Below are 21,598 nucleotides of genomic sequence, written 5' to 3' on the forward strand. Positions count from 1 at the left end.
CTTACTGAGCTGGGCGAAATAAAAAGAAGCCAAATAAAGTCACTATTTTGACATGTTTTTTTAAAGTACCTAAATTTGTTTATGAAACTCGGAAATTTTCTACTTAGCAACATTGAATAGGTTAGTTCAAAAACAGTAAATGTTCAAAATTAAGGTCCCGATGAAATCAAAAAATTATTTTTAACTTCGTTCGGCATTTCCTCTTATTTGTACAATATTAACAGCTAAGTATCGTTTTAAGGCCAGTCAATGAAGAGACCAAATATGTAAAATTTTGGACTAGCACAGTTTTCGAATGCACTAATTGCATTAACGAGATATACCTTGAAAGAAACTTCAATAAATATTAAAAAACTACTTTTTCTTTTGTTTTATATATTGTATTTATTGAAAATAAGGGAGATCATATTTATTTGCTTCAAGCAGGTACAAAGTAAAAAATAAATAGGCGAAACGTTGGGCCAGGAACGAAAGGCACTTCCTCCCATTTTATACTAAATTACAGAAGCCTGCAAAACCAAAATATTTCAATTAACATTTAATGGATCATAAGCAGCATACACAATTCAAACCGGCTTTAATAACTTACCTCACACGCCCACAGCTTCAAGCTGGTTTATTTTCACGGATGCACTTTTCCAAAAGGCTTTCGATTCTTGCAGCTTTCTCCATTCTTTACTTGTGCCGCTTCTCTCTGGCTTTCTCCTTCCTAGCAGCAATTTCTAACATAGTTTCTTGGAGCGTTTTCCTCTTTCTTTGCTTTTCTTTTGCTGCGACCTCTTTTTTTATCATACATTGGCTACTTATTTTTACTGCCACTTTTTTACGTTTCATGATGGTCTTATACCTTTCTTCACACTGCTTCCAACTTTTCCCATCGAACTCTGCGCCAATTTTCATCCACATGTCCTTTTTTGTCTTTAACTGCTTGAAGGGACCAATGTCCGGCAAATAGGAGACGTACTTACTCAGCAGAAGTCTCGTTTCGCCTTTCGTCCATACTTCCAAAAAGGATCGTTTAAATAATTAGCATTTTTCACATTTGATAGAAAAGTCAAAACATTCTCATTTTACCTGTAACTGTTTTGCTGCTAATAGGACTTTCTTCATTAGCTAGCATTCTTTTATTTTTTTATTTTAAACTGTCCACCAAAAATGTCTGCAATTCGTTGTCTGATTAGCGCGCGAAAAAACAGCTGATTGCATTTCAGGGTTACAGTTTGTGTTATTTATAAACTGCACTGAACCTTAAAAATGGTGGCAGAGTCGACCGTATGGCAACAATTCCGTAGATTTTAGATAACAATTTTTGCCGTATATTTCAATGGAGGTTATATAATTATACTAGATTATAGATTATAATATAGTCTCAGATTATAAATATACTTATTGCTGTACAACTATGTATTATCTGTGACATAGATAATTATTTTACAAAGGCAAAGATATAAGAGGTTTATCGACAAACCTCTAGTAAAATTTGGGTAGATTTTATTCGTTATGTAATCATATTACAGAAAAAAAGCCTGTATACATACATAAATGCCTTTGGTGGAATATTTTGGAGTTCTTGGTTTATTTAATTATTATTAACGATATAAAGAAAAGGCAAGGAGAACCAATAGGGAATAGCTAATTTAATTGCGTAATTGGAGGAAGTCCGTAAACACTGATTACTGAGGTTTCAAAAAATTATGGTAGCAATACGCATTCTAAATTCGGTATTACATTTTATGAAGGTAATAAGAGAACAAATCGTTTATGGACATAGGCTTTATTTCTGTTAAATGAATGTATGGTTAATAATACCTAACAAACATTTTATTAGAATTATGTAATATTGGTAATTAGGCATTACGTACAAACGTGTTTTCTTTGCCGGCATCCATTTTATTTAGTTTTTACTCAGACGTTTCTCTTTAAATCCGTAAAAATAATTATTTATCATACAGAATACGCAGGTTGCAAAAAACTATGGCAATAACCTAGGATTATTTTATAATCTCAGATTTCGGGAGAGAAATTTCGTATGGGTAATCTCGCTTCTAAATTACGTACTGAGGTTAAGCACGAAAAAAAATAGATAATCGACTTATATGTGAACGTATTATAATTGCCTTTTTTAAAACGATAGTAATTATAATACAAACCAGAAACAATGAAATATTCCACCAAATTCCTATAAATATACCGATTCCTATTAGCAAAAACCTTTCAAAACAGGGTAGAATAATTTTTGTGAATTTAGTGGTAACAACTGCAGAAGTGAACGCACTTTATGAGTATGTATTTTAACTTTCGTTAAAAGTATTGTATGTGAGTATGACTGTACGTTCGAGTATGTGACGTACGTCACTACAGAAACTAAGCAGACAAAAAGAAGAGGAAGAATAAGGGAAAATGAGTGGAAAGCCATAAGTATCGAATCAGCGGTGCAGAAATACATCTGCACGTTCATACATTCATGCACAAAGAGTAACTTATTTTGTGTACCGTCATCGCTCAACTGTCAAATTCGCCAACAATAAAGTAGCGGTTTTCGGAAGCGGCCTATTCAGTATTCTCTACATCGTGAGTATGCACTACTAAAAATTTGTGAAAGTGGCAACCATGGAAACAACCCAATGTGTGTAAGAGTGAAATAAGCGAGCATATGAACACGCAAAAAGAGGACGGCTTGGGTACGTGCGTCACTGTTTGCCATTACAACGTCGTAAGTTTTTCGGTTTTTGTTGCAGAGGAAATAGCGGAGTCGTTTAATTGCATCGGACAAGAAGAAAACTTATAGATTAAGAGTTTTTAAATTTATTATTATTAATTCGTTGTTTTTTTTTACATTTTCTGAATCCAATCGGTAAATCAACTGTTTTCGCAAATTTGCGATTGTATTCCGCTTGGACGCCGTGCGCTGTCGTTTTGCTTCGTTTTCGACAGTTGGTCAATCGGCTAAGGGAATCGTTTTTTAATAAAAATTTATTTTGTGTATGCGTCGTGTCGTGGTTACGAATAAGACTAAAAATTTCAGTTTTAATGTAAAAGACAGAAATGTCATCAAATAAGAGTATTCAACTTTTAAGACCAGGAAGTGTGTTCAAGTGGGCAAAGTCAACAATATAACAAATGGGGAAAATATTAATCTAAGGCTGCTAAAACTAAAATTTTTTCTCGGGCATATATGCTAGAAATTGCAAGTTCTCTTTTTTTTATTATTATTATTTAACTCGTTCCTATTTGTGAATGGTAAGGCAGTTCACACGTTAAAAATAGTGGATGTAATATAAACAGTTCATATATACTTACACATATCTACACCTTGGTATGTATGTATATATTAAGGTGTAAGCGCAAAGAATAAAGACTGCGAAATAAATACAAGAACAACAATCGTGAGATTTTCTACAACCTACTAGTTTTGCATCCCGTTGTAATACAAGTACGTATGTAAGTGTTACACTCTTTTCATGCATCTTGCTTTATTTATTTCCGTTCCTCAGATTTCTATCTAATTTATAATATAGTTATTTTAGTTTACTAACAAGGTTTTTTTTTTTAGTGCCCGGCGAGCGCTTTTAACTACTGCCAACAATGTTATATAGATATATAAATAAATATATATAGATTTATATGTATATATATATCTGTATTAATTTATATGTATATACATTTATATAAATTTTTGAGTATATACGTTTATATATATACACACATTTATACACTTACTTATGAGCATATATGTTTATTTAACTTTTATTTTAGGCTTTATAATATGCACAAGGGGTTATCTCATGCATGCATATATTATCTGTCTACTGCTCGGATTTTGGTGTAAGGGTATGAATGTGCAGAGTAAGCAAGGCAGATAGTGTATAAAAGCCATGTATACCTTTTATATAGACTTCAGAAAAAATTAATAAACCCCAACCAATCTTTACGAACTAAATTCCTGCAAATGTTTTCCCAGTGTTGCCTATATGATGTTGCATTTTTTGAGTATATTTGTTACAAGTGTTGTCATCACTAAATTTGAATTGTCGTAGATCAGGTTGAAAACTTTCGAAGTTACCATGCAAATCCTAAACATTCCTTTCTGTGTGCATGCCAATTGATTATTTGAGATTAAGCTTTGTCTAGAATTTTAGTGATAACAGAAGATGTGGCAAATGCTTCGTTAATTTAGTAAGTGTTTGTATGGTGATATTTTAACCGAGAAATATTTCGCTAAATAATTTTAAGATTTTTTCGATTAAGCTGAACTTTCCTTAATAATTCTCGGTAATTCTGCAGCTTAGCCACTTCTGCTAAAATCGACCTTTCGGAGTGCATTTTTTGGCTAAAACAATGTGTTTCAGTGCCAAAGTTAATATTCAAGTGGTGAAAAAAAGATTCTGCATGTAGTTTAAATATTATCAATGATTGAAATTGAAAAATTTGAAAATTCCACCAATAGGATATATAGTATTTACAAACAGGCTCAGAATATATTATGGGCACATCTATCTGAATTTACTATTAAATATTATTAACGCAAATAGAAAGTTGTAAAATGTCAAACTTGCCAAATATGTGTGTATGATGTATTTCGCAGTGTAAGTGAGAAATCTTTATTACCATAGCATTAGCAAACCGACAGCTGGTGATAGCCAATAGAGGGCAGCACTAATCAGTTGGGGAAAATACCCATTTGGTCCCCCGCCTCTTTTAAAAAAAAGGGTATAAGGGGGGGTAGATTCTACTTTCTAAAAGTGAAAACCTCACTTGGCGGCGGCTTATAGTTTTTAAGTTATTTGAGTTTAAAAATTGTAAAATTGACCAAGAATCCTCCTATTTTGGTTACTACAACCAGCCGAAGTGCTGCCAGACATCGTATAAATAAACAATTTTAGAAGATAATAAATGAATAGAAATACAAAATTTTACAAATTATTTCTATATTATATACGTCTATTCATATATATATATATATATATATATATAGGTATATTTATGGATATATGTATATATTTATATACATATATATATTAATGCTTGATTTTCAGTAAAGTATGTTTGATTGTATGCATTTTGAATATATGATATATATATATGATATATATATTTTTAATTCCAAATTTTCACTATATTACAATATGAATATATGATATATATATATACATATATATATTTAAAAAAAAAGAAAAAAAAGCGCCGCAGGCGAAAATTTGGAATAAAAAATCGCGCGATTTTTAATTCCAAATTTTCCCTATATTATGAATATATGATATATATATATATTGTACATATATATATTTAAAAAAAAAAGAAAAAAAAAAAAAGGGCCGCGGGCGAAAATTTGGAATAAAAAATCGCGCGATTTTTAATTCCAAATTTTCACTATATTATGAATATATGATATATATATATACATATATATATTTAAAAAAAAGAAAAAAAAAGCGCCGCAGCCGAAAATTTGGAATAAAAAATCGTCTATGCTGTCCACAGTATTTTTGCGTAAAAGTTTCTTCTGCGTAGGCGGCCTTCGGCCGCACTTCAAAAAAATAACCCTCATCAGTCCAACTCCGGCTAGACAATCCACAGTATTTTTGCGTAGTACTCCTTTTCGCGTGGGGGGCCTTCGGCCGCGCTTCAAAAAGATAACCCTCATCAGTCCAACTCCGGCTACGCAATCCACAGTATTTTTGCGTAGTACTCCTTTTCGCGTAGGAATTTTACGTGAAGCTGAACTGTATTTCGAAAATCATATCGATATTGTATTTATATATATTTATGAACTCAATATATACACCTTAGAGGTTGTAAACCTGGCAGCACTTCTGCTTGTTGAAATAACCAAAATAGGAGAATTCTTGGTTAATTTTACAAATTTTGAAAGCAAATAACTTAAAAACTATAGCCACGCGCCAGGGGAGGTCTTCACTTTTAGAAAGTAGAATACCCCCTCTACCCCCTTTTTTTAAATTCATGGGGCATTATGTGGAAATTAAATATATATATATATATAGGTATTTTTATGGATACATATCTATATTTATATGCATATATATATTAACCCTTAACTGGTATCGTGGGGGCCGCGCAGACCCCACGCGTTTTATTTTTTTGAATTTCTTAAAAACTGCGCATATTACGCGGCTGCCATTTTGAGTAATCTCATTACGTCGCGACACGCGGCGGGTGTCGGACGTTCGGCGCTGAAGCTTTTACCAGAGCGGAGCTACGTACGTTGCGGGGGCCGTGCAGACCTCACTATACCCCCACTATACGTTGAAATACTTATGTTTTAGTTTATTTTTTCAAAGCTGATTTTATAAGAAATAAGAAAACATACATGTGTTAGCTAAAGACTTTCGAAATAATAGTTTTTTTTATTTTTATAGTGGTAAGAAAAAAATACCAAAAAATTATCCAAATTTTGTGATCTCTTGTAGTAAATAAGTTAAAAGAAGTATATGAATAAAAACTTATTAATTTCATAAAACAAGCTTGTTATTTGTCCTATCAAAATAATTCTTGAAAAAAATTGTAGACATTTGTATCCTAGAATCTAATTTTAATAGGGGGCCGCGCGGCCCCCACGATACTAGTTTCGTTAGTCAAATTTACGATACCAGTTAAGGGTTAATGCTTGATTTTTAGTAAAGTATGTTTGATTGTATGCATTTTGAGTTTACGGATTGGTATTTGGTGGGTGTATTTAGATTTGTATTCAAACAAAAAAAAAGTTTATTAATATTTCATACATATATTGTTTTATTCGAAAAAATATCAAATATTAATATTTTATATACATATCTATTTATACATATATTTTATTTAAAAAAAAAAACGTTATTAATATTAAATATACAGTGTACGACAAAACTAAAGCACGAAGTCCCTCTTGAACTCTTTAAGTTAAAAAAAGACAACAAATGTTTATATCCTTCAATTGTTTTTTCTTAATCTGATAATAACAAATATATATGATACAAACATACAATATTCCAGTTTCTTAACGGAAAAATAGTACTGTTATGTGCAAAAACAAAGCAAGTGCAAAAACTTGCTGCGACAAAACTAAAGCACAACTCCCTCTTTCTATCCATAGCTGGCAGTTAGTTATTAATGAGAACCGTTAGGATTTAAAATATTATACGTCAAGCATAAGCAAAGCATTATCAGTGTTATTGCGTGGTTTTAGCGGCATTTACTACATTTTCGAGCTAAAGAAATAAAAAAAACGTTAAAAATGGCCCGAAACAAGTATAACTCGGTATTACGTGAAAAAATTATAGATGAATTTAATGGCGGTGAATCAGTTATCAATATTTCTCGAAAATTCAAGATTCATCACAGCGTAGTTTCCCGCACAATAAGTCGTTTTCGGTCATCCGGCTCCTTTGAAACCAAACATTCAGGTGGTAGGCCCCGAAAAACAACTACTCGTGAGGATAAATTAATTATCCGAAAGGTCCAGAAAGACCCCTTTATATCGGCGAGATCCCTGAGAAGTGAATTATCATTGCCCGTTAGCCTTAGAACCATTCAGCGAAGAACTGTCGAAGGCGGCTTCAAAACGTATAGAAGTGCTAAAAAACCTTTCATTTCATTAAAGAATCGGAGAGCACGACTCGAATTCGCGAAGGCGCATATGAACTGGACCATCAGCAAGTGGCGAACCGTCCTTTTCTCTGATGAATCCAAGTTCAACATCCAAAATTCTGATGGACTGAAGCTTGTACGCAGACCTAAAGGGCAACGTTTAAGCCCATGTTACTGTAAAGGTACTGTAAAGCATGGTGGAGGCAGCGTAATGGTGTGGGGCTGTTTTTCCGGCAATGGAGTGGGTCCAATTCATAGAATTAATGGCATAATGGACAGATTTGTGTACAAAGACATTCTCCAGACCATTATGCTGCCCCACGCTGAGGAGGAAATGCCACTGAGTTGGATATACCAGCAGGACAATGATCCTAAGCATGCCGCTAAATGTGTGAAAGAATGGTTTGTTGCCAATAAAATTAAGGTATTGCAGTGGCCTGCACAATCACCCGATCTCAACCCCATAGAGAATCTATGGGAGATTGTAGATCGGAAAATAGAACGCGAAAACTGCAAAAACAAGGACTCCCTGTTTGCTCAGGTAGAACGAGCTTGGGAAAGCATTTCCATAGATATTTTAAATAATTTGATTGAGTCTATGCCACGAAGATGTGCAGCGGTATTGAAAAACAAGGGCTTCGCTACGAAATATTAGAAGAACCAACTTTTCTTTATAAGTATATACCAATGTGCTTTAGTTTTGTCGCGGCATATTTAATACTACTTTTATGTTTGAATTAATATTTAAGTTTAGAATGAAGTTTATTGCATAATTTTTTTTTTACACAATAACCAATGTGTCCTCTTCTAAATACAATAAAAAGATTTGCCATTACTATTTGTTGGAAAGTTTATTTTCTGATTGTGGTGGTATGGGAAGTTTCGTGCTTTAGTTTTGTCGTACACTGTACATATGTTTTAATTAAAAAAAAGAAGAATTGCGCCGCAGACGAAAGTTTGGAATAAAAAACCGCGCGATTTTTAATTCCAAATTTTCCCTATATGGGTATTTCCAAACTGGCGTGACGTGACATTTGTATGACTAAATGTCAAAAAAAAAAATGCTTTACTTAACATTTCGAAAAATTTTATATGCATAGTTGCATTGTAATAAAGGGGACTTTATTTTAGTAAACAAGTTACCGACATTTATTAACAACATTAAATAATATAAGCTAATATATAGGCTGGCGTGACGTTACAAAACACGGAAGTCCCCCTTATCTTGAATTTTAAAAAAGCATAATTCTTCGAATTTTGTAGAACTATTCGAGTGAAACTTTTTGTCAGGATATTTAAATATTTAAGGTTCACATTCCAATTTCCTATGTTAAAAAAATGGTTTCGGTTTTTTTTACCACACAAAGTCTCTGGCGTGACGTTACCTGACGTTATGTTACTGAAATTTATATAAATTATTTTTGTTTTGATATACCAATTTTTACATTTTTTTTAGAAATTTCAAATAGAAGGGGTGTATGTAGATATTCAATTCGGGTTAGCGCTGTGATTTTGATGTTTTGAGAAAATAAACCAAATAAATAGGCACATAACTTTTGACGTTTAAAAATAAAACATGAATTTTATTTCTAAAATACGATTTTGTTTATTTAAATATTCCAAGTTAATTTTATTATTATACAACACTTTTATGTGAAAACGCAGTCTCGGCTGCTTTTATTTGCCTGTCTTCGCTGCTTGATAAATGATGAATTTTATATATTCCAGAAATTTTCGGCAACTCATTCCACTTTTCTATTAGCAAAACAGAAAACTCTTCTATTTGCTGTGTGGGAATGTAAACTAAGTTAACTCCAAATATATGATTTCGAGCACATTGGTAAAAAGAAACTGCAGTATCCAAAATTATATTTTTCGTTTTTGTTACCTGCCAAACTTTTCGTTTTATCGTTGCTCCTACCCCATCGACCGCACCTTTACCATGAGAAGTTGCAAAATAATTCCACTCTAAAACTTTGCAACCAAATTCAAAAACAAAATCTGGCAGGCTTCGCGCAATATACTTATTTTTAAACTGAGAGCTACTTCCATCCGAAAAAATATATTGTAAATATTTTGAAATTGCCCATGTTCTTTTTTGATTATATCTACAAGTTTTGTTAAAAAACAGCACACATCGAATTTATTGTGAGTGAGTTTGTCACTGATTATAGAGTAAGATTTTACTTCCCCAACCAGCCAAGCAACGCAAGTGAAAATGGTAACTTGACGGTAGCTAAAATGTGCGCTTTGCACCTCATTTTGACAAGTTAACCTATAATTCTCTGCGAAGTCAATTTGAAGAATTAGATCGTCGGAGCTAATGCCATTTTTTTGTTTTCGAAATAGTTTTGTTAGGAATGTTTAATAAAAAAGTGGCGTTTAAACAAAGGTAACTGGGCATCTAGTTCGTACAAAAGATCAGACAAAGATCCTTCGGTGTATGTCAAAGCAATGCAGTCTTCAACTTTGCGCCAATGTTTCCATTTAACAGATTCATCCATCAATGGCTAATATTTTAAGGGCATTAATTCATTTCTTACATCCTGAACACAAGGTTTGCACTTTTTCATCATACATTTTTCGTTTTTAATGTTGCAACAAACAGATTCGAGAAATTTTTCAAAGTTGGATGAAAAAGATTTTATAAAATCCGCACTGCTTTCCAAAACAAATGCAAAATGGGCGTGATGCTTACAAACACACATAATATGTGGTATCTTGCATGATAGTTGCACATGTTTTGGTCGCAATTCGTAAAATGCAGAAACGAAGTTAGTAGTTTTCTCCAATTTGTAGAGTTCGTACGACTCAGCAACAGATAGCACCATAAAACGCTTGGCCACTTCTTCCCCATCGACAATCAATGTGTCCTTTCTACCTGCGGCTTGGACACTAATATCATCTCTTGAGTAAAAGTCTACGACAAACTGTTTTTTTTTTCTTGCATTGCCGATTTAGATTCGTTCTTCAATGATAATGTACCATATTTTTTGTATAACAAATCAACAATATACCTTCTTTTCTGTGGGTCGGCCGGCAAAGCAGTTTTGGTTTTTTTTAATGCCTTTCCTATTGTTTGCCTGCATTTATAGGGCTGATTGGCTTCTGGGCTATATTCTTTGCACATTCATTTTTCTTTCTCAGGCGAAATGCTTGTTGTCTTTTACAATTTTGTTTTCTTATTGCATCACTTTTATTCTTGCTGGATTCTAACCTTTTTCTGTGCTTTGATGCCCTCTCTTTTGCTTTTAAACGGCTTCTCTCCCGCCTCAATGGGTCAGTTTTTAGTTTTTCCCTATAGCACTTTGAGTATTTTTTACAGTTACTCGAAGAATCCATCTACATAAGACATGATTGAATTATAATTCAGAAAAAGCCATCACCTATCGAGAAAATTACTTACAATATGGCGTGACGTTACGAAACTTTGAAGCTCAATGCGACAGAAATTCCTTGCTTAAATGGCGTAATTTTTAATTTAATTTGTAAACCATATCAACTTTTATTAAAATACCAAATTATTTGCATCTACAATCGCCAGCGCAGTTACACATCCTGGATCTGCGACTTTCTGTCGAAACGGGTTCTGAAACTAGGCAAGGAGTCGACTATTGTGGAGGATGGGCTACCGCAGGGAAGCTGCTTGTCCCCAGTTCTGTTCAATGTTTACACCAAATGGCTACACTCAGTACAAGATGATAAAACCTCAGTGTTCCAATTCGCTGATGATTTTGCTCTAATCTCTCACAATAAAGACTTTGAGATCGCAGAAGCCAATTTGCGCCATAAAATAAAGAGGTTTGCAGATACTGCAAATTACCTGAACTTATCCTTTAATATTGATAAATGCAAAGTAATGTATATTGCTCAAGGCAACAGGAAGACGGTAAACATTGAACATAACAACTGTGCAGTACCACAAGTAAACAAGTTGAAGTTCTTGGGGAGGGTCATTAAATAACTCGTTAGCTGTGAGGGACCACTACACTACACGGAAGCTGCACTAAAATTCTACAGAAGCTTTGTCAGATCCAAACTAGAATATTGCAGAACCACCACGGCGCAGGCCAATAAGACCACTGTAAAAAAAATCACAACATTCCAGAACACCTTCCTGCGCAGGTGTCCAGGAGTTCCTCCCTCAACCCCTGTGTCCCTTCTCTATGCAGTGGCACATGAACTCCCACCTGAGGAGAGATCCTGGTGGTTGACAGCGAAAGAAATTCTAAAGCTCAAACAAACGAACGAAGAGTTATTCAATTCAATTGAGAGAAATCCTGGCCTTAAAACAAGTTATAACCTTGTCTTTCAAAAATTCTCAGGTGTTTTCTTAAATACCAAATATCCCGATCCCTTCGCCAGACATAAAGGTTTAAAAGTTGATCTAAAGACGCTCCCCAACGTCAAATATCAGGTATCCGCGCCTGAAATGAAAGCTATATTTGCTCAAAAGATAAATTGGTATAAGAGGAATGGATTTAGCATATTGGCAACCGACGCTTCTGTAGGCCATCAGGCCGTCGGCTGTGCTGTTTTTGATGTACTTAGAGAGACAGAACACAAATTCCGAATAGACCTTACAACTTCGTCTACCTTTGGGGAACTCTGGGCCATCCTGAAGGCTACTGACATAGCTCATGGGCACAATGAAGAAAGCCTTGCAATCTTTACTGATAGTCTAACCGCTTGCAAAATCTTAGCAAAAGATAACTCAAACAACTATTGCGCTGGCCTACTAAATCGCAGAATCCTAGAGTACAAACTCCAAAATGTTCACATTATTTGGAAGCCGGGCCACTCTGGTATTCAAATAAATGAAAAAGCTGACTCTATTGCAAAAGAGGCCGTCGACACAGGGCTGCCATTAGAAATAAATTTCACGGTTGATGAAGCACTCAGAAATATCAAAATAAACATCTGCAGGGAGTGGTTTCACAGGTTTAATGAGTTCTCACAAAATAATCCCAACCTCTATCACAAACTGACTGACAAAATTCCATCTAAACCATGGTTTAAAGGTCTCAACCTTGACGTTCCAGATATCAAATTGTGTAATAGAATCATCGTAGGTGCATAAAATCAAAGTTGTAAACACACCACTTTGCAGATGCGGCGACACCGACTCCTACACACACCAAACTTTTGATTGCAACCTCCTTACTCATCTAAGATCCAAATATCACATATTCAACACCCATAAGGACTTTGAATCCGCATTTAAATTTGCACTTAACCACAAATCATACACCCCCATCACGTCATTAATTGCTTTTATTCATGATGCTAATATCACATTTTAAAGTGAATCTTTTTACATACACACCAGTAATCTCCCTACGTTGAAAACCCTGGCGATTTGTGGAAGTCATTCCCGCCAACTTCATCAAAGCACAAAAAAAAAAAAATTGTTAATTTATGGTATATATCAATAAAAAGTGTTAGAAACGCGTTACACAGTTTTAATAATTACAATATGAAAATAAATGTGATAAGTGCACTTATTGTATCAAAATTTGGTGAAGGTAAAAGACAAATTCTATTAACAAATAACTTAAAAACTATTATTAACTGAATAGTGTTGGTGCTAGTTTTAGCAAAATAAGCACTAAATCAACATCTCCTGTGAATTTCATTGGAAATTCGTAATATTTCTCTCAAAACAAGTGACGGGGCATAGTAAGGGGTCCTAGCCATGTATTTTAATTATTGGAACAAGTAAAGGAGTTTAGTCATAAGAAGTGTGGGCAATACTGTTGTTTCCGTGGCGCCGCAATTTAATGGCGGATTCTTATAGAACTCGACAAAAGAAAACGAAATGAAAGAGTAAAATTTTTTGATATCTCGCTTAGTTTTCGAGATATTAAATAAAAAATAATAATAATAATTTTTTCTTTAGTTTCGATAGAATTCGGCGAGATAAGACAAAATAAAATTTTTCGATATCCCGCGCTTCAAAAAATAACCCTCATCAGTCCAACTCCGGCTACGCAATTCACAGTAGTTTTGCGTAGAACTTCTTTTCGCGTGGGCGGCCTTCGGCGGCGCTTCAAAAAAATAACCCTCATCAGTCCAACTCCGGCTACGCAATCCACAGTATTTTTATTCAATATCTCGAAAACTAAGCGAGATATCAAAAAATTTTACTCCTTCGTTTCGTTTTCTTTTGTCGAGTTCTATAAGAATCCGCCATAAGATTGCGGCGTCACGGAAACAGCAGAATTCCCGAAGTGTATTATCGACGTACACTTTTTTTTTTTTTAATAACCCCAAAGAAAGAAGTCCAACAGTGTCGTTGACGTTTAGGTGTGGTTCACATTCAACATCGGCCCTTGAAATTTAACCACCCTTTATAATCGGAGAGGCTCACTTATGGCCTCGATTCATACGAGAATCATTCGGGACAAAAATTTAACTTATTACAAAAGGATGATTGTGACTAATTTTTGCTTTCTGAATGGAGTTCCACGAAGTCTCCGCCACTTAAATATTGATTTTGGGATTGAGAAGCATCGTTTTAGCAAAAAATTACACTCCGAACGATCGATTTTAGCAGAAGTGGCTAAACTGCAGAATCACCATGATTTTTCTCAGCGCTGAAAAATTATTAACGAAGAACACTTATAATGTTTTCTCTTCAATCACTAAATACGTGAAAGTAAATACACTTAGGGGTGAAACTTCACTATTTTTTTTTTAATAAAAAAGTATGGTTAATAAAAATGTCTATAGTGTTTGAAAGCTGATCGACAAATTAACCAAAGCTGCTTGGTATTGTTAAGGTATTAAGAGGGGAAATGTTTAGTATAATGTGTATTGCTTTGCAAAAAAATGTTAAAAGGGGCCGATAGAGGTGTATATCCCCATCTTTAAACTTAAAACCGCACCCGCTGGAGGTTTATAGTTTTTAAGTCATTTAATGTTAAAGTTCTGTAGTTTAACGAAAAGTTGGTGTTCCCATGCACCTGAAATAAAAACGAACTTGGTATGCACAGATGTTCCCTATCATTAACACTAAACTCAAATGCTTAATTTTTGTTTATATTTTTGTTTTCATTTGCAGGCATCCGGCAACACCCTACTGTTGTCATTCCCATCTTCTTCTTATTCGAGTTTAAAATTGGAAAGTGATTGTATGGACAAATGCATTTGCATTTAATTTTAATAAAAATAATTCGAATATAAGGATAAAAATAAGTAAAAACACGCGTGTAAGTGTATATTTGGTGAATTTTGTCCAAACAGTAACTATCCAATTTTAAACGCGAATACGAAGAAGACTGGAATGACAACAGTATGGTGTTGCCGGATGCCTGCAAATGAAAAAAAAATTAAGTATTTGAGTTTAGTGTTAATGATGGGGATGGCGGTTATTGTGCCTCCTTACTACATACACGCATATGACGTTTTAATTTTGGACTCAATAGTTTTAACTCGGAAAGGAGTTCTACGCAAAAATACTGTGGATTGCGTAGCCGGAGTGGGACTGATGAGGGTTATTTTTTTGAAGCGCGGCCGAAAGCCGCCCATGCGAAAAAAGTTCTATGCATGAGGACCCGTTTGTAAAACTGATCGAAGCAATACAATACACTTATAAACCGTAATATTTGGCTATTAATTACTTTATTATTTTTTGTGATACGCTTAATATCATTGTTTTTAAGTTTCGATGAGTTGTATGTTTTTCTCAATTTTAAATTACAGCAAAAATTACTGCAGTTTTACACTGAACCTTCCACTGAACATTGCTGCATACGAACATCGTTTTTATTTCAGGTGTATGGCAACACTAACTTTTCGCTAAATTAGAGAACTTTAACATTAAATTACTTAAAAACTATAAGCCTCCGGCAAGTCGGTTTTCAGTTTTAAGATGGGTTACACCCCTCTATCGCCCACAGTAGCGTGAAATGGCTGACAGTATCGAAAGCCTTCTTCAAGTCCAAAGCTACTAGGACAGTCCTCTCGCAGGGGCGGTTTTGGTTAAGCCCGCGGTTGATCTGGGCATTTATGACGGTGAGTGCTGTGGTGGTACTGTGCACTCGTCGGAAGCCACGCTGATGTGGGCCTGGGCCAGGTGTTTCGTGTAGAGTGGGAGTAGGAGGGCTTCAGACGTCTTCACTACTGCTGAAAGGAGAGTTATCGGTCGATAAGATTCCCCTTGGTTGACTGGTTTCAGTATTGGGACCACTCTCTCTGATTTCCACTTGTCAGGGATAATGAGAGTGTCCAAGGACAGATTGAGAACTCTTGTTAGAAACTGTACTCCCAATGAACCCAGATGTTTCATCATCAGTATATTTAGTCCGTCAGGGTCAATGGCTTTTGAAGATTTGGTTTTGTTGATGGTCCCCCGAACCTCATCACAAGAGAAAGTAAGTGGCGCACTGTTGTTCGTTAGTTTGTGCAGCCTTCTAGAGGAACGACGCTTGGCCCTGTCCACCGGAGGATGCAGTATAAAAAGTTGACTGAAATAGCTGGCGCATCTCTTCGGGTCGAGGAAGTGCAACCGTTGAAGGTGATAGCCACCTTGTCGTTGTGCTTCGTCGGGTCCGACAGGGACCTAACGGTGGACGAAAGCTTACTCACACCAGTGGTGAGGTTGCAGGTCTTCAGGTGCTCAACCCATTTAGTCCGCTTATGTTGATCTGCCATTTGCCGGATCTCCAAATTGAGATCTCTTATGCGGGGTGCCCGGAATCTACCTGGCGTAGGTGGTCACGCTCGTTTGCTAAGCTGGCTGCTCCAGCTGCGAAATAAGGACGAATGTCCTTGAGCCTTCCAGCGGGGATGAAGCGAGCCGCAGCAGCTGTGAGCACCTTACGAAATGCGCGTTCGCTTACGCGCACATCGGTGGGGATGGGAAGAGCGGCGAAGGTGTCCTCAATGAATTCCACGAAGCCGGCCCAATTAGCTTTTTTAAAGTTAAAATAGGACCGGTGATTCGCGGAAACGAAGTCGACAGGTCTCTCAATCGAGACGGTAATGGGCAAGTGGTTTGATGCAAGAGATAGCATAGGTCGCCAGGTTATGCTATTTAGGTGACCACATTTTGGTAATGTCAGGCGAGCTCCTGCAATTGCCCACTATCCTTGTGGGGCGTCGTTGTTGTTGTTGTTTTAACAGCATATGTAGCCCTGTCTGTGTAATCATATCATCGGTCGTCTTCGTCTAGCTCATCTAGGGGTAGGCCCAGGAAACATGCTGTTTCGACAGGTTGGGTCCAGAGGGAGAGGGGGGTTAGATGAGTCGGTTTGAGGGGGCATGTGAAGAGGTGGTTAGTGTCATGCGGGGTACCTTCACATGCCGGACATGTGTTTGGTATGTCGGGGTCAATTCTGGATATGTAGGAGATTAACCTGCTACAGTATCCAGAACGTAGTTGTGCCAGTGTTACACGAGTCTCACGGGGAAGCTGGAGCTGTTCGTCTGCAATAGGTGGTGGTTGGACTCCGATTACGGCATTCACAGGACGGGAGTTCATGAAGGTGGTAACGGTCTCCCGGTGAATATCGTTTATTGACTGTCTAAATACTGTCCGGTCCAGTAGGTTGCAGTCAGTTTTGTCCTGGATTTCGTCAGCGTAGTCTAAGTAGGCAACTGAGCAATAAAGTCCTCTCTCGACGAACAAAACTAACACTCTACAAGACTCTCATCATGCCCGTCCTAACGTATGGCGCAGAAGCGTGGACGATGACAACATCCGATGAAGCGACGCTTGGAGTGCTCGAGAGAAAGATTCTGCGTAAGATTTTTGGACCTTTGCACGTTGGCAACGGCGAATATCGCAGGCGATGGAACGATGAGCTGTATGAGCTTTACGGCGACATAGACATAGCGCAGCGAATAAAGATCCAGCGGCTTCGTTGGCTGGGTCATGTCGTCCGAATGGATACAAACGCTCCGGCTTTGAAAGTATTCGATGCCGTACCAGCTGGTGGTAGCAGAGGAAGAGGAAGGCCTCCTCTGCGTTGGAAAGATCAGGTGGAGAAGGACTTGGCTTCACTTGGTGTGTCCAACTGGCGCCGGTTAGCACGAGAAAGAAACGACTGGCGCGCTTTGTTAAGCTCGGCCAAAATCGCGTAAACGGTTATCGCGCCAATTAAGAAGAAGAGAAGTCTAAGAGGTTTCTCCTGACGTGTCTGGGAGGCGGCTCTGGCTCAAGCAGGTGTCTGCAGGGGTGAAACCTGCAGTAACATCCCAGCAGGAACTGCTTGCTGAGCAGTTTGTTGTGCTCCGCTACTGGGAGCATTTGTGCCTCGTTATGTAGATGTTGGATGGGAGACATCAGGAGGCACCCGGTCGCTGTCCGAATGGCGGTATTTTGACATGTCTGTAGCTTTGTCCACTGCGTATCACTAGTTCCAGGCGACCAGACAGGCGCAGCATAGTTTAGAACCGGCCGGCCAATTGCCTTAAATGTCGAAAGCAACAGTTCTTTGTCTTTGCCCCAAGTACTGCCGGCCAGCGATTTTGAACTTTAGTGGCAATTGCGGTTGTGTGCGCAGAGAAGGAGAGCATGCTGTCAGAGGTTACACCCAAAATTTTGGGGTTATTTACCGTCGGAATTGGTGTGTCGTCGACTTTTACCTTCAGGGACAGCTTGACCTCCTTTGTCCAGGTGGTAAAGGGGGTCGCCGTGGACTTGGTGGGGGAAAGTTGGAGATTCCTCGCAGTGAAAAAGCGAGAAAGGTCGGTGAGGTAGTTGTTCACTTTGGAACACAGGCCATCGATGTCATTGCCCGACGTCATTATCGTGCAGTCGTCAGCGTATGAGATCAGGGAAACTCGCGCTGGTGGTTGGGGGAGCTTCGAGATGTAGAAGTTGAAAAGCAAGGGAGAAAGGACACCACCCTGCGGTACACCTTGCTTAATCTTCCTCTGCTTTGAAGCTTGATCTCAAAAAATCACTGACGAGTGTCGACCGCTCAGGTAGTTCGCGGACCAGCTCTTCAGCCCTGGCGGGAGTGTCGACTGATAAATATCATCTCGTAGCGTGGAATGGCTGACTGAATCGAAAGCCTTCTTTAGGTCCAACGCTTCGAGGACAGTCCTCTCGCAGGGGTGGTTTTGGTTAAGCCCGCGATTTATCTGGGCATTTATGGCGGTGAGTGCAGTGGTGGTGCTATGAACTCGTCGGAATCCGTGCTGATGTGGTGCTGGGGCCAGGTGTTTCGTGTAGAGTGGGAGTGGGAGGGCTTTAAGTGTCTTCACTACTGGGGAAAGGAGAGTTATCGGCCGATAAGACTCCCCGTGGTTGTCGGGTTTCCCAGGTTTCAGTATTGGGACCACTCTCCCTGCTTTCCACTTGTCAGGGATGATGAGAGTGGCCAGGGACAGATTGAAGACCCTTGTGAGGAATCCTACTCCCAGGGGTCCCAGATGCTTCAGCATCAGCGCGTTTAATCCGTTAGGGCAAATGGCTTTCTATGATTTCGATATGTTGATGGCCCCCTGATCCTCATCACCGGAGAAAGTAAGTGGCGCACTGTCGTTCGTCAATTTGTGCAGCCTTCTGGTAGCACGACCTTTGGTTCTGTCGCCCGGAGGATGCAGTATGAAAAGCCGGCTAAAATAGCTCGCGCATCTCCTCGGGTCCGACGAAGTGCAACCGTTGAAGGTGATAGCCACCTTGTCGTTGTGCTTCGTCGGGTTAGACAGGGACCTAACGGTGGACCAGAGCTTACTCACCCCAGAGGTGAGGTTACAGGTCTTCAGGTGCTCAACCCATTTAGTCCGCTTATGTTGATTCACCAGTTGCCGGATCTCCAAATTGAGATCACTTATGCGAGGATCCCCGTGATCGGCCTGACGTAGGTGGTCACGCTCGTTTGCTAAACTGGCTGCTTCGGCTGGGAAATGAGGACGAATGTCCTTATAACTTCCAGGTGGAATGAAGCGAGCCGCAGCAGCTGTGAGCACCTTGCAGAATGCGCATCCGCCTACGCGCACATCAGTGGGGATGGGAAGAGCGGCGAAGCGATAGCAAAAGTCGCCTCGTTATGCTATTTATCAGACCCGCGCTAGCTATTGTTAGGTCAAGCGAGCTGCTGCGATTGCCCACTACCCTGGAGGGGGCGTCGTCGTTCACAGTGCTGAATGTCGAATCGTCTATCTGCTCTGCCAATTGCTGTCCCCAACGATCATTTGGCAGGCTTGAATGCCAAAGATCGTCATGTGCATTGAAGTCACCTACAACCAATCGGTTTTCACCTCTGATGAGCGCACCTATATCAGGGTGATATCCTGCCGGCAGCAGGTGACAGGGGGTATATATGTGGCAACCCCCTGCCACTATCTTATGATACAGAGAGCAAAAGGTCTCTCAATATTTCCATTAGATCTACCGCTATCGAGTCTCGACATTTATTGTAACTATTGATAGGCAAAGCAATGTGAAAGCAACCGTATGAACATTCTTCTTAGACGACACATCGAAGAGCTCACACGCGTTCGCTACATTGGTGACCCCGACAATTAGCATATACGACTTTAATTAAAAGTGGGCCCTTTCATCCACTAACATCGGCGATTATTGGTAATGTATAGTCATATGACTGGATTTGTGCGACAGTCTACAAAAATACGTAGCTACCAAGGAATATATTATATTATATTTTTGTAAATTTCCGCCGGATTGAACACGACGCAAGGATCTAAAGGGTCATGACGAACGAAGCAACTTCACTAACAAACAACGAGGCAGGCTCATCAACACAGCCTCCGCTAATGTATCCTACAACGGGCACGACTGTTCGCGCGCCACCGTTCTCTGCAGAGCGGCCTGCGCTGTGGTTCGCCCAGCTGGAATCGCAATTCAGAATTAGATCTGTTTGCAATGGAGACGACATGTTCCACCATGCAGTATCATTGATCGATACGCAATCAGCAGCGGAGGTAGAAGATATAATACTACGTCCTTCTACATCATCACCGCAGGTAATTCCAAACGTCGCAAGCTTCATTTCCTACATTTCCGAAGAGCAGTCACTACGCTCCGAAATATCAGAAATACGTAAGCAATTACAAACGTTCCGTATAAGCAACTCACGTAGTAGGCAACATAGTCCACAACCTCGTGGCAGACTCGTCACACAGTCGCGTGCGTTTGTCGACAGACGGCCAATGTTTTTATCACAAAAAATTTGCCGCTAATGCTCGACGATGCCTGCCAGGTTGCAAATTTGCAAAAAACGCGAAAGAGGGTCTATAAAGGCGGTAAAAGACTCCCTAATTACAACATCGCACCGCCTCTTTTTGACAGACCGCGCTTCTGGGACACAATTTCCCGTGGACACAGGCGCTGACTTATCCGTTTTCCCTCGTTCGCGAATCAAGACAAACGTAACTCCCGTTGGGTACCAGTTATACACAGCTACAAACGCAACAATTGAAACGTATGGGTGTCATATGCTTACGCTTGATTTCGGCTTGCGACGCGAATGCACCTGGTGCTTTGTCATCGCCGACGTAACGAAGCCACTTATTGGAGCCGACTTTATAAGCCATTTTGGTTTGTTAGTCGACTTAAATAACAAACAAATTTGCGATGAAAATTCGGGTATAACATCCCAAGGGCTAGTGCGAAACGTATCGCACATTATGTCAATCAAGGTGATTCCCAATCAATCGCCCTACAGCGCTCTTCTAAGAGAATTTCCAGCCATCATCAAACCTAACGGTGCATTCCAATTTGTCAAGCACACAGCGGTGCATCACATAAAAACCACCGAAGGCCCACCAGTGTCAAGCAAGGCACGTTGTCTTGCACCACATAAGCTTAAAGTAGCTAAAGAGGAATTTGCCAAAATGTTGAAATTGGGAATTGCTCGTCCATCTCAAAGTCCGTGGTCCTCTCCATTGCATTTAGCGCCTAAAAAAATGGCGAATCGCGGCAGTGTGGGGATTGTCGACGCCTCTACGACCGCACAGTGCCCGACAGGTATCCTGTGCGATATTTAGAAGACTTTGGTGCTAATTTATACAAGAAAACAATATTTTCTACCATAGACCTCGT

General features: G+C 38.6%; 1 protein-coding gene and 1 long non-coding RNA gene across 4 annotated transcripts in view; one reads left to right on the top strand and one right to left on the bottom strand.

Moving 5' to 3' along the window:
* Positions 1-358: 358 nt before the first annotated feature.
* On the bottom strand, positions 359-1,214 carry LOC128869246 (uncharacterized). The gene is made up of 3 exons (XR_008455243.1): positions 1,075-1,214; positions 590-1,001; positions 359-509 (listed from the first exon to the last, which is right to left on the bottom strand). It is a non-coding gene; the product is annotated as an uncharacterized LOC128869246 (long non-coding RNA).
* A 1,505-nt stretch (positions 1,215-2,719) lies between these two features.
* The window catches only part of LOC128870423 (protein Gawky), a 165,759-nt gene continuing 146,880 nt past the window's right edge, over positions 2,720-21,598 (top strand). For 2 of the 3 annotated variants that reach the window (XM_054113037.1, XM_054113039.1), the window contains exon 1: positions 2,720-3,433. The gene's annotated coding sequence lies outside the window, so the exon portion shown is untranslated. Of the gene's footprint in view, positions 3,442-21,598 lie in introns of all 3 variants that reach the window. The other variant, XM_054113038.1, reaches the window with a different exon arrangement.

The sequence above is a fragment of the Anastrepha ludens genome, chromosome X, assembly GCF_028408465.1.
Source record: "Anastrepha ludens isolate Willacy chromosome X, idAnaLude1.1, whole genome shotgun sequence".
Lineage (NCBI taxonomy): Eukaryota > Metazoa > Arthropoda > Insecta > Diptera > Tephritidae > Anastrepha > Anastrepha ludens.